Source organism: Trachypithecus francoisi, unplaced genomic scaffold, assembly GCF_009764315.1.
Source record: "Trachypithecus francoisi isolate TF-2019V2 unplaced genomic scaffold, Tfra_2.0 Lachesis_group10, whole genome shotgun sequence".
In the NCBI taxonomy this organism is placed as follows: Eukaryota; Metazoa; Chordata; class Mammalia; order Primates; family Cercopithecidae; genus Trachypithecus; species Trachypithecus francoisi.
This window is the reverse complement of record NW_022681455.1, coordinates 15,443,852-15,458,085: the sequence shown is the minus strand read 5'-3', so window position 1 is coordinate 15,458,085 and position 14,234 is coordinate 15,443,852. Positions and strand designations below refer to the sequence as shown.

Genomic DNA, 14,234 nt, shown 5'->3' with positions numbered 1-14,234 from the left:
CAAGGGTGTGACTGAAATATCTCAGTGCTTAGCTCCAGCTCAAATAAGGAAAGAGTCAAGGGGCTGAACTTCTCTGAAATCAAAAGGTAAATGATGCGGTGAAGCAAGACGCCTTGATGACTGCATCAAATTTGCATAATTTGTACCCACCAATTTTTTTAATTTACATAATCTGCAGCCATTGATTAGGTAGTTTTTCATCATATAAAGTTAAAGGGCCATCCTCAGGTTAAACTCTTCCTGCTTCTCCCTCAAACACAGATCTCATTTCCTAATTGTGTTCCAGAAACTATGGACAGACCGGATCCAGTGGCTCACACAGGTAAAGGCCTAGGCAGGTGGTTCACTTGAGGACAGGACTTCAAGACCAGCCTGGCCAACATGGTGAAACCCCGTCTCTACTAAAAACACATACACAAAAAAATTGGCAGAGCACAGTGGTGCACACTTGTGGTCCCAGCTCCTTAGGAGACTGAGGCACAAGAATCGTTTGAACACGGGAGGCAGAGGTTGCCACGAGCTGAGATCACACCACTGCACTCCAGCCTGGGCAACTGGCTTGAGGGAGACTCCGTCTCCAAAAAAAGAAAAAGAAAAAGGAAAAAGAAACACAGAAATTCCATGTCATTCAGACACAAAATGGCCACTGCAGAACCACAGAGAGGAAAAAGTTATAAAAGATATGCTGACTGTCAGAGCCACTCTTTTAAAATTATTGTTCAAGGCAGCACAACTTCTCATTGGTCCGCCAACTTCAAACCTTGCCATGTTTCAAGACAGAATGAAACATCTGTGCTTGTCTAATGAATCTCTTTGATAATTTATAGCATTCCAAGCATGTTATATACATATGAGAGACAGACAGCATCCTCTCTCCCCCCAAGAAAGTGAATGAGCCATAAAAGCTAGCCATCCTACTCACTTTCTCTGTAACTACAAAGGGCCTAATTTTGTTTTTCATCTGCTACCCTAGAAAACTGATTGGACTGAATGTCTAGGCTGCTTCCTTATGTCCTTTTAATAAAGCCAGCCACAGTAAAGAAAACAGAAATTAGCGGGAAGTGCAGAGCTCTTTACCACTGGGATTCACAGCAGCCTTTGGACAAGCCATTATGGTTGTCTGGCTCCAGCCCTCTTCCCAATAACCACCACCCCCTTTCTCGCCTACCCCACACCACCCTCCAAGATCAAAAGCAGCACTTACTGTTTATAACATCCTGAGCAATCCGGGAATCTCAAGAGGCTTTTGTTGCCTTTCCCACCCCTCATTGTTTCTGCTCCAAAAAATGTTTTTTAATGAGACAAGCCAGTCCTGAAACAGTCACACCAGTGAATCCGGCCTGCCTCAAATGACAATCCTCTGTGATGCCTTGTAAGGAAAGGGCGGGGGGCGGGGGGGGGGGGGGTGCCTCCAGTGAATGTCAGAACAAGAGCGTGTGGTTCCCAGCCTGCTCACTCCCAGCAACTGCACAGTTGTGGGGCTGCAAAGGCAGCTTTTCTCCAGGTGGTAGCAACCACCATCACCAAAGCATAACCAAAAAACAGGAAGTTCTTCCTGGACAAAGACCTGCCTGTTGCATGTAGACAACTATGTGCCTCATCCCCCTGCACCTCACTGCTGTCTCCCTGTCCTTCTCCGATCGCCTACATCTAATATGCTGTCTGGATCCACGTGTCCTCCAGATGGGCCTTGGAGTTCAGCTTTCTCCTTAAAGTTTAAATACAGATGGAGAAGTCCTATTAGTTTAATCTTTTATTTATTTATTTATTTATTTAGCAGAGTTTTGCTCTTGTAACCCAGGCTGGAGTGCGGTGGCAGGATCTTGACTCACTGCAACCTCCGCCTCCCGGTTTCAAGTGATTCTCCTGCCTCAGCCTCCCCAGCCGCTGGCATTACAGGCATGCGCCACCACGTTTTAATCATTCTTATTCTCACAGCTCATATATTCACTAATCTGGAGCAAACTCAAAACCTAGCAACTTCAGTGAACCCCAGTGCCAAGGCAAAGAGACTACCCTCTACCTCCCTGTCCGTCCTCACCTCATCTGCTGGAACTTGCAGGCACTGCTGGCCAGCAACAAGCACAGCAAAAGAGGGGAGGCCTAAATACACCAGTTTTGTGGGAGCAGGTCTGGTATTAAAGAAACAAACCCTGGAGGGATGGGCTCGCCACACCTCAGCTGTGTGCAACGCTACCCAAGGGTGCATCTAGCCTGAAGATGAAGGGTGTGGGGCTGAAACAAATACCCAGGCAGTCACGGCATTTTCTGAGACTCAAAATTCTCAACAAGAGTAACTCCAACTAAAACCCAAAAAAGACATTTCAGAACCAGCACCTCCGAGACGCAAGAGGGTATCTTCTGGCAGTGGATGACGGACCCAACAGGTAGTTATGGACACAGTAAGCACTCAGGTACCTTTGGGGAAAACTCACTTTTACTGATTAAGTTCAACCTCACTTTAAGTTCAAGAGGCAAAACTCCAGGTTTACTGAAGTAAAAGGTAAAAATTTCCTAGGGAGTTTTGGGGGAAATTACTCTTACCACAATGTTGGTTGAACACCCCAGATTTCAAACAAAACTGTATTTCTACCTGCAAACCTATGCATCACCTTTAAATGACTCTCAGTTACACAAAACCATAACCATAACCACCTTGGGAAATCAAACTATTATCCTAAATGAGACTTGCATTTTCCTGCAAAACAGAAAAAACTGTCATATTGATATTGTCTGTTATGTTTCAGATCGATTCTTTTTCAACTGGTCCTCAGAGCTATTTCTTACCCCTTTCTCAAGGGGATTTCACAGAGGGACAGGAAGAAATTATTTCTGATGAAAAAAATTCTACTGCTAAATAGATAAAATCAAATTAAGTACATGCAACAAAGTACCATTTCTGGTTCTGATGGAACAAGAAGTACAAAATCACAACCCATTATACTCAAGACTGTCTACAAGAGATTCATTCTAGACCAAACATACACTAACCCCACAGCAACCCTATAACAAAGGTACTATTATTCATTTTACACCAGCAACTTGAAGCACAGGCTGGCTAAATGACTTGCCCAAGGTCATTCCACAAAGAGCGCTGAGATTCAAATCCAGGGTGTCTGGCCATAGCCATCTATTAACCAAATTGTACCGCTTTCAAAGCTGTGTTAAAAACAATAGCTGTGGGCCAGGTGTGATGGCTCACGCCTGTAATCCCAGGACTTCAGGAGGCTGAGACAGGAGGATCATCTGACGTCAGGGGTTTGAGACCAGCCTGACCAACATGGTGAAACCCCATCTCTACTAAATATACAAAAATTAGCAGGGCATGGTGGTGGGCCCCTGTAATTCCAGCAATTTGGGAGGCAGAGGTTGCAGTGAGCCGAGATCGCACCACTGCACTGTTGCCTGGGCGACACAGCGGGACTCTGTCTCAAAAAAAATGCAACAACAGTCCAAAATGTCTTCACTTCTAAGCAGCACAAGCATGAGGACTACTGTCCTCAGCAACAAACCTCACAATGATTAAAGACATAATCTTCATTATGAAACACTCCTAACTGACCACCTCTGTAGGGTAGCACTAAATCTGAGAAAGCAGCACAGAATCTGGCCAGGTATGGTGGCTCACGTCTGTAATCCTGACACTTTGGGTGGCCGAGGTGGGCAGACCACTTGACTTCAGGAGTTCATAAAACCCTGTCTTTACTAAAAATATGTGTGCCTGTAGTCCCAGCTACTAGGGAGACTCAGGCAGGAGAATTGCTTGAACCCGGGAGGCAGACAGAGGTTGTAGTGAGCAGAGATCGTGAAACTGCACTCCAGCCTGGGCAACAAAGTGAGACTCCATGTCAAAAAAAAAAAAAAATAGAATCTGTATTTCACATATGTTTTCAAGCCAGCAGACCCCACTTCAGTGGTACTTTTCGTATTAGTTGAGAAAATACTTAAGATAACATTTGTGGGATGAAAAAAAAAGGAAGCAGGACCCGTGTAAATTGTGTTCTAATCCTGGTTCCAGCTTATGCCCTCAGTCACTCGGGAATCAATCTGAAGACAAAGAATTTGGAAGTCATCATTTTCTTGTTTCATAAATTTGAGAGCCCTAAGAAACTCATTTCTGAAGTCACTAATGAATGTACTAAATGTATGGACAGCACATTGTGCCCAGTTAGCACACACTACAGGACTTGCTTGCTTCATTAATACACTTTCCCAGTTCTGCTAACAATTTTAACAGAAATCCTAAGTTGAAAAAACGTTTTATGAGACAGAATTGGGTGAAACACCACTCATTTATTTTGGTAACTTCAGGACAACCACAATTTCTGAGGATTTGCCGTCTAAAAGTGACTTGAACCAGCTGAAGATATTTCACTTTTTTGACCGTATCTCATCTCAATTATTAAGGTATTCCAGTCACACTCTAGATACATGACTACTTCTAAATATATAAGTTTTCTGAGTTAAAATGGCAGGCTACACACTTGACCCTATGGTTTACTGACTACATTATGATTCCCACATTAAAGATCAAAGCTATATGAGACACACTGGAGTTCTCTAAGACAAGGCAACAGGTCACATAGATCTTGGAAAGCCAGCTGATATAGATGGGCATCAACCTTGCTAATTCATCCATCATGGGTTCAAACAGCATTCTAAAGGGACACAGCTCTCCTACCTCTCCTGTCTCTCTCTCATCCTCCCTAGTCCTGTAGATTGTCTACTACCTGGCATCTGAAGGAAGTTTGCAATAAAAACATGTCTTAACTCTTCTTTCTGGCAGAATCAATTCTCTTACACACAATGGGGATTTCTGGATAAGCATGCTGCTCTATTTCCCTTAGTTCTTTATTAATATAGGTATTATTATGTAAAAATTATTTCTAAGGCAAAATACTCTTCAAAACATATTGCTGAGGATACTATATTCCTTGATTTTAGAAAATGCATAATCCAAACCTGATTTTCCAATACGTAAAAATATGGAATGCTTCACAAATTTCCGTGTCATACTTGCATACGGGCCATGCTAATCTTCTCTGTATCATTCCAATTTTAGTATATGTGCTGCTGAAAGGATCACTCTTCTGTTTCTTCTGAAAGGCTTTTCTATAGTGGCAACCCCGACTAACCACACCAGGCTAAGTATGTGTATATTTTTTGAAGTAGTCGGGAAACCAACAGTAATAAAGGCAATGTATAATAATTTATACTAATTATTGCTGCCCATTCATTTCACAATCCCCAAACCTTCCCTAACCTACAGGGTCTACCTCTGGCATCTATGTACCATGGATTGTCTGTGACACTGTTCCAATGCAAGTTTCCTCTCTCCTCTAACTCAAGAGACCTCAACTGTATCTCCAGGGTTCTGTCCGCTTCTATACACAAGCACCAAACTGATTAAACTATGTCTAATGTATGATTTATAACTAGCTCCTAATGTCATTTATTAAAACTAAGCCCTGCCTATAAGAACTCTAACACCACAAATCACAATTTGAATGACAGCAAATTTCAAGATGCTATTTACTTATTATTCATTCCTTTAACAAATATTTAAGTACCACATGTCAGGCACTGTTCCAGGTGCTAGAGGTAAATTTATGAGCAAGATTCACCTCAAGAACAAAAGGATTCTTGCTCTTCATTTTTAAAAATTATATTATTACTTTATATTCTAGCAGAGAAAACCAAAACCACAAATAAGGTATTTGTACTAGTGGCAAATGTTATAAATAAATGGGTAATTTGATAGAATCGCAGCAGGAGAGCACAGGACTGGGGGAAACAGGAGCCACAGCAACCTGCAGAGTGGATGAAGATTAATTTGAATACAGCCCCTGCCATCTACTACCTGAACACCTTAAACCCATCCCCTTGACCTTATCTATGAACAGCAGCACTGTTCATGGCTACCCAGAATTAGAAGGACTCACATCAGGAAACCTTGGGCCTTGGGTCCAGATGTAGTATTTTCTCCCTAAATGAAGAGATAAAAACAAAAGCAGCACCTCCATGAGGGCTTCCGGACAGCCATGGGCCAGCAGAAGGTATAAGGATATTTTCGGGAGAGACAGGCCAAAGATAATTACCAATGGCTACTCTCCTAGGCCCAGGGCAGGGATCATCTGCCACTAGGAGAAGAGGCTTAGGCGACAAATGTATTTAAGATCTGGGCCGGGCGCGGTGGCTCAAGCCTGTAATCCCAGCACTTTGGGAGGCCGAGACGGGCGGATCACGAGGTCAGGAGATCGAGACCATCCTGGCTAATACGGTGAAACCCCGTCTCTACTAAAAAAATACAAAAAACTAGCCGGGCGACGAGGCGGGCGCCTGTAGTCCCAGCTACTCGGGAGGCTGAGACAGGAGAATGGCGTGAACCCGGGAGGTGGAGCTTGCAGTGAGCTGAGATCCGGCCACTGCACTCCAGCCTGGGCGACAGAGTGAGACTCCGTCTCAAAAAAAAAAAGATCTGAAAAAAATCTCCCCAAGCGAGAAGAAATTCATCTTCTAATAAGTGGTGTTTAAAATGCAGTTAAGGCCGGGCGCGGTGGCTCAAGCCTGTAATCCCAGCACTTTGGGAGGCCGAGACGGGTGGATCACGAGGTCAGGAGATCGAGACCATCCTGGCTAACACAGTGAAACCCCGTCTCTACTAAAAACTACAAAAAAAAAAATAGCCGGGCGAGGTGGCAGGCGCCTGTAGTCCCAGCTACTCGGGAGGCTGAGGCAGGAGAATGGCGTGAACCCGGGAGGCGGAGCTTGCAGTGAGCTGAGATCCGGCCACTGCACTCCAGCCTGGGCGACAGAGCCAGACTCCGTCTCAAAAATAAAATAAAATAAAATGCAGTTAAGTCCACAAGTTTCTATATATCAACCAGAGAGTGTTTCCACCAAGACTTCCTGTTCTTTTCCAGATTTGCAAGTCAAAACACTAATGCCACAAGAAAAATACACCACTTCTGAATCTGTACCGCATGCTGCAAATTCCACAGCGCTCTCAAGGACAGCATGTTGCCACAGCACCAACATCTTGCCTGCTTAGATGTGAACAGCAACCCTGGCTCAGCTCAGTGTTGGCAGCAGACTCCCCAGAAAAGCTGGCACTCTTCAAAATAAGAAGTCACCAATGAAGAGGCACAAATGCAAGACCCTGTCCGTACTGCTTGTGCAGTACCTCCTAGGGCTTGGGGAGTTGGGACATGTAGTGACCATAAACCCAGGCTACCCAACCCCAAGCTCCAAACACTGGTTCTCAGGCACAGCGCTTTCTTCATACAACTAAAAACAAGATGTTACAGTGTACATACTCAGGTACACACAGCCAATAGAATGGGACTTTCTCATCCATGAAAACTGAGATTTTCCTGTTTCCTTAGGGTGCCATGGCTCCTTGATATTCTAAGTCAACATATTCTCCCTAACCATCGAAAGGAGATCAGGAAGCAGAGGACAGGGGTCCACTGCCTAACTCTGTAATGTACAAAAAAGCTCCAACGGCAATTCATTAACAGCACTGAATTCTTTTCCAAGAAGATTGTTTAAAAACAAGCAACATAAACGGAAAACTCCCACAGACTTTATGGAAGGCACTATTCTGAAACTGGAGGCTGCAGCTCGGTTTGCAGGAAAGATACTGAACCAAGAGAACCCCAGTGTTTTGTCTGAACAACAAGGCTTGGGTCTGTCAGTATGTTTGCTTGTTTTGTCCCCTAATGGGGTGGTGAGGGGTAAAGGTAAGGGCAGAATCTGGCTGGATCATCTCTCAGTTACTAGGTTCTTTCAGTGTGTGTGAAAGATAAGGCTACTTTAATGCCCACTTGAGAAAAAGACTACAGGGAATAACGAAAGGACCAGGCCAGCCTTAAAGGGAAATAAAGAAACAGACAATGAGTTACAGGAAGAGAACAGAAAGACAGAAAGAGAGGAGACTACTGAACCATAACAGGAAGGAACAAACGATACACACAGCCTGGATGAATCTGAAAGCAAAGTGAAGGGATGTAGTGGACACAAAAGTGCTTCCATCTATATGGCATTTACAACAGGCAACGCTAATCTACAGTGCGAGAAAGCAGGTCGGCGTTGGCATGGGGGCACAGGACAGGAGCACAAGGGAGCTTTCTTGGGTGACGGGAGGGGCATATATTGATGGGATTATGGGATGGTAATACCCAGGTGTGTGCAGTTGTCATAAGTTATCACAGTGTACACCTGAAATGGTTGCATGCGTAAATTTTACTTCAATAAGATTGGTTTTTTAAAAAATCCAAACTGAGGCCGGGTGCGGTGGCTCACGCCTATAATTCCAGCACTTTGGGAGGCCAGGGCCAGTGGATCACGAGGTCATGAGTTCAAGCCCAGCCTGGCCAAGATAGTGAAACTCCATCTCTACTAAAAGTAAAAAACTTAGCCAGACGTGGTGGCAGACGCCTGTAATCCCAGCTACTCGGGAGGCTGAGGCAGGGAACTGCTTGAACCTGGGAGGTGGAGGTTGCAGTGAGCCGAGATCGTGCCACCGCACTCCAGCCTGGGTTACAGGGCAAGACTCCGTCTCAAAATCAAAACTGACTTACAAGGTTTTTGTTTCTGTTTTTTAAATTCAGAACAGTAGGGGTGCGTATGTAGAATGAGTTATGACAATTTGTTAGATTAAATTGATTTCTCTGGAAAGTAGCCATCTAAATTAAGTAAAAGTAAACGCCAAAAGCCACACCTCTGGCAATAACAAGCCAGGGACCTGGTCCAAATGTGGAAAATTTGCCCAAGTTTCATGTGGTTAAAAGTGACTTATTAAAGAATATTTTATAATACAAACTCCCTTTGGGGGCTTTAGGGTATTAAGAGGAAAAAAAATTTTAAGGAAAATATTAAGAGGGGGGGAAAAAGTTACCTTTTTTGCAAGCCGAATCAGAGTGCCATCCGTGGCTTGTGTTAAGGAATTTGCTTTTGTGTTGTGCAGAAAGACAGATCTAATATTCAATATTCACCCATGGGGGAGAAAGGCTTGCTCACAAGTCTTCAGACTTTTTCTAAGTATGTCCATACACAGACACCGAACATTCACTCTCTTCCCTCTCAGCTCCTTCTCTTAGGAAAGGTTCTACTTTTATTTTTTATTTTTATTTACTTTTTTTTTTTTGAGATGGAGTTTCACTCTTATTGCCCAGGCTAGAGTGTAATGGCGCCATGTCGGCTCACCGACAAGTCCGCCTCCCAGATTCAAGATTCTCCTGCCTCAGCCTTCCCAAGTAGCTGGGATTACAGGCATGTGCCATCATGCCCGGCTAATTTTTAGTACAGACAGGGTTTCTCCATGTTGGTCAGGCTGGTCTCGAACTCTCAACCTCAGGTGATCCACCCGCCTTGGCTTCCCAAAGTGCTGGGATTATAGGCATGTGCCATCATGCCCGGCTAATTTTTAGTAGAGACAGGGTTTCTCCATGTTGGTCAGGCTGGTCTCGAACTCCCAACCTGGGGTGATCCGCCCGCCTTGGCCTCCCAAAGTGCTGGGATTACAGACATGAGCCACCGCGCCCGGCCTCTTCAGACTTTTCCTAATGTAAAAGTGTACCAGAGAGGCTCACCATGCCCATGACTGGCACAAGGAGGTGTGAGGCTGGTGATGGGCACTGCAAGGGGTTACTGGATTACGAGCAAGGGTGATATGAATCCTCTAAGATTCCAATTCCTACTGTCACAAGCCCCACTGACACGCCATACGGAAGGGTCTCTGAGACCAACAACTTATTATAGCATTATTATAGCAACTATCTCACTACAAACGTGCATGTTAGCCCTGGAACTAAAATACCCACATCCCAAAGGATGTGAAGTCCTCACATTCACTCTATGAGGGTTCCCATTCCCACAAAGGGACTGGGCAGGCAGCCGTGAGACGACAACACAGAGTGAACAGGGCACCAAAATTTAGAACGAGAGTTTAAATCAGAGAGTTGAAATCAGCCACCTCCAGCCCACAAACCAAAGTCAGCTCAGTTTCTGGCATGAAATTTTTTACAAGTCATCCTGGCAGGAGTCACATCCAAGATTTATTTTAAGACAATAATCTTGGCCCAAATCTCAACTTCCAGAACTGGGCCACCAAAGAGCCAAGGGGGGATGGGAATTCTCGAGATGGAAATCCATGTCCTGGAAGATCTCAGACTACTTAGGCCCATCCCATCTCTGCACCTGCAGATGCTTATGTAGGAGGGCATCTCCTTCCCTCCAGAACTACCCAGCAAGAAATCCAGAGGGGAACATCACCCAAAAACAGGGGAGAGGAGGGGAGGCCAAGGCATTCATAGCCTAGCTTGTGCCATCTTAAGAATCCCTACAGGAGGCCAGGCATGGGGGCTCACGCCTGTAATCCCAGCACTTTGGGAGGCCGAGGCAGGCAGATTCCGAGGTCAGGAGATCGAGACCATCCTGGATAACGCAGTGAAACCCCGTCTCTACTAAAAATACAAAAAATTAGCCGGGTATGGTGGCGGGCACCTGTAGTCCAGCTACTCAGGAGGCTGAGGCAGGAGAATGGCTTGAACCTGGGAGGCGGAGGTTGCAGTGAGCGGAGATCGTGCCACTGCACTCCAGCCTGGGCGACACAGGGAGACTCTGTCTCCAAAAAAAAAAAAAAAAGATTCCCTACAGTAGAATTCAGGGCCATTCTTGTTTAATTCAGCTGGCATTTTCCTATGTAAATCACTATTTCTGTTACGGTTGGAGTAATGTGGGAGACGGTGATCTATTAATGCTATCTACAAAGAGTAGGTTCAACAGACCAGTTCCATTGTGACTAGTCATTTGTAAAGAATACTGATTTTCTTAATTTCGTTCCACAAAGAAGCTATGGCAGGAAACGTCATTTTTTATACTGTTTTTCTTCTGCAGGGTTTTGATAAAAACCAATATTCATGTATTTTTACATAAATCACATGCTTGTTTTGCTCTAACCAGTAGCAGGAGGCAAAGGCATTTGTGCGGCACCTCTGGAAATTAAATTACCTATCTGGAATTCATCTGTTTCACCAGAGACACCCAGCCCCAGCCCATCCAGCCAACCTGGAAAAGCCTCCCTGGCCTTAATCTCATTAAGAGTCCAAAATCCACAGCCTTAAAGCAACAGAGCAATCTATTTTCCCGCTGCTTCCCTGACTTTCTTGTTTGGAAGAGGAAGCTTCCTAGGGACCATTTTTTTTTGCTTATTACAGAATAATACAGGTTTCCTGGAGAAAATATAGATAAGCCTTATCTCCTGAGCATCCATCCCTCTTCCAAAACTCTTCCATGCCATTTCTCACCTCTGGGCCTTCCACTTTCACTTTGGAACACACTGCTGGCCAATCCCATCTTCACCTGGCTAATCCCTGTCCTTCAAGTCTTCTTTCATCCCTCAGTATGGATTAGTCGCCCCTCCCACATGCACCTACACCACCACTTCATCTGTCAAAGCATATATATATACACACACACACACACAAACACACGTTTATATGTGTATGCTTTATACATTATATGTATACATATATTTACTAAATTTACCAAGATAAAAAAAATTGAACTGTACATACTGTTTTCTCACTTGCTTTTTTCACGTACTCTGTCAGTCAACATTCTTGCTACCGTATCATTTTAATGACTGCATGGAACAGATGTTCCATAATTTAACCAATCCCCTATTGGTTTCAATTTTTCACTGGGATACACAGTAAAATACTTACTACACATCCTTGTGACCAAATTCCTAGAAGCAGAGTGAAATAGATGCAAAATATCATACTACTCACAGTGCACACCAGATGCTTAACATGGGATGTCAGTTTTTAAGGACACTAACACAGTCTCCACATAGAGAATAATGAAGCACCTGAAACCTTCATAAAAGAAATGACTGAGGTAACACAGGATTGTTAAGCCCAAAGAAAATGAACAATGAGACTGTTGGATGAGAAATAATGTTTAGTTCCTTCTGAGGTCAAAAACAGAACATGCTGAAAGAAATGGAAAGAGGTATTCTGTTAGTTAAATTCAAGAGAATGGAATTTTCCCTGAGATATCCAACATCAATCTTGCAGCTACTTAAACTATTCAGGCTGAGACAGGAAGTAATCCTGACACAGGAAAGACACTGGGCCAGCTTCATAGGAAGGGCAGTCAGTCAACCAAAAAGGTCACTCATGTTCAACTACTACTATTTCCACCCTGCAGGGGACTTCCCCACTGCACTCTTTCAAATTAAACTGGAGAAAGGCCATGATTAAACTTTCCTATATTAGCCTGAGTACTATCCAAGCACATAGCCTATTTACTGTTCACAAAATACAAGAAAACCAGTTTCACCAATAAGCAGAATTCATGCTGGATTCAAACTGTAGATTCCATCAGTGACCATGGTACAGTAACAAGTTTTTACAAGTCCTGTCTTTTCAAAATAGGGAGTGTCTGGCTTATGCTCACATCTTTTGGCTCTCACGGTTACAAATATATAATAAGATAATAAGAGCAGATGAGGCTAATGACCACATTTGCTGTAATTACCTAATCTCGTTGTTTTTAAGGAAGGAAGGTATTCGGTAGATCAACTGTCACTATTTAACCACAGGGGAGAAAACAGGACTCACCCTCTCTCTGGATTTCTATCAATGTTTATATGCAAATGGAGTATGTTTCCAAAAGATACTTAAAAGATTTTAAAGGGAAGCAAGGGAATGAAGAAAGCGTTACATTTAGGCTTCTGTGAAAAGCCATTATCCTTAGAGAGGCTGAGTTTAGGGAAATGACAAACAGCACGAACATCAAGTTCTTGGTGACAATAAATGATCCTTTACCCCTGGATCTCTGGATCCAGATGGCCTTTGAATCTGGCACCTCTGGCTTCTATTTCCACACAGAATCACTTTCAAATCGCCCACCTTCTAAAAGTTCATTTATAAACCTGCAGTTTAAAACCTAGAATGCACTCCATCATAGAAATGATATTTAAAATGGCACTTGTTTCAAACCAGCACAAAGGAATTAAACAAAATTCACTGTATAATAACGAGAAAAGGGGTAAAGGATTAAGAAAGGGGACTCAAAGCTGCTAAGGCGAATTAGGAAGGGGTGAGGGTATTCCCTGCACCCTTTCAGAAAACCAGAAAAATTTAAGGAGGAAGAACCGTTACCAACTATTCTGTGCATCAAGATTAGAATGGAAACTCGGAAGTTTTGAGCAGAACAAAACCATGTCAGAGTCTATAGCTTATTAAGTACTTGTTTTAGTTGACACCTGACTGGCTCCTGGGAAAATAATTAAGTTTTAAGCTACACTGGCTGGGAGTCTGAACTTCTTGGACCCGATGAATTATGCATGATAATGAACTCCACAAATTAGATGAAACCAGGCTCTGCTGCCCTAGCAAATTTGGGCAATGAACATATTTCTCATGAGCTCCTAGTAATAAATCTGAAATTAAACTAATCACATAATTAAAGGGAGAACCTAGTAGCTGAAGTACAGAAATATACAAAATTTCTCCCCACAAACTACAAAGTTTTCCATAGAGGTAAGTCATCAAAAAAGAAAAATACCAAAAATGAGGCAGCTAAATCATATTTTCTGGTGGGGGAGAAGAACCACAACTCCTTACCGAAAACAAAGATCCAAGGAATTTTAAAGTTTGAATGTAAACATTAATTGCAATGTACTAAAAACAAAACTAGGCCAGGTGCAGTCGCTCACGCCTGTAATCCCAGAACTTTGGGAGTCAGAGGCAGGAGTATCACCTGATGTTGTTTGGGACCAGCCTGGGCAACATGGCAAAACCGCATCTCTACTAAAAACACACAACTTAGCCGAACACGGTGCTGCATACCTGTGATCCCAGCTCCTCGGGAGGCTGAGGCAGGAGAATCACCTGAACCCAGGGAGTGGAGGCTGCAGTGAGCACCACTGCACTCCAGTCTGGGCGACAGAAAAAAAAGTTTGCTTTTGCTTTGAGACAGAGTTTTGCTCTGTCGCTCAGACCGGAGTGCAGTGGTGCTATCTCGGCTCACTGCAACCTCCACCTCCCGGGTTCAGGTGATTCTCCTGCCTCGGCCTCCTGAGTAGCTGTGACTACAGGCGCCTGCCACCATGCCCGGCTAATTTTTTGTGTACCTTTAGTAGAGACCGGCTTTCACTATGTTGGCCAGGTTGGTCTCGACCTCCTGACCTTGTGATCCGCCTGCCTTGGCCTCCCAAAGTG

General features: G+C 43.9%; 1 protein-coding gene and 1 non-coding gene across 4 annotated transcripts in view; both read right to left on the bottom strand.

Annotated features, from left to right (window-relative positions):
* The window catches only part of JARID2 (jumonji and AT-rich interaction domain containing 2), a 279,574-nt gene that overhangs the window by 202,640 nt on the left and 62,700 nt on the right, over nucleotides 1-14,234 (bottom strand). The gene's annotated exons all lie outside the window — the stretch shown is intronic.
* On the bottom strand, nucleotides 4,980-5,086 carry LOC117088813. Its single transcript, XR_004439345.1, has one exon. It is a non-coding gene; the product is annotated as a U6 spliceosomal RNA (small nuclear RNA).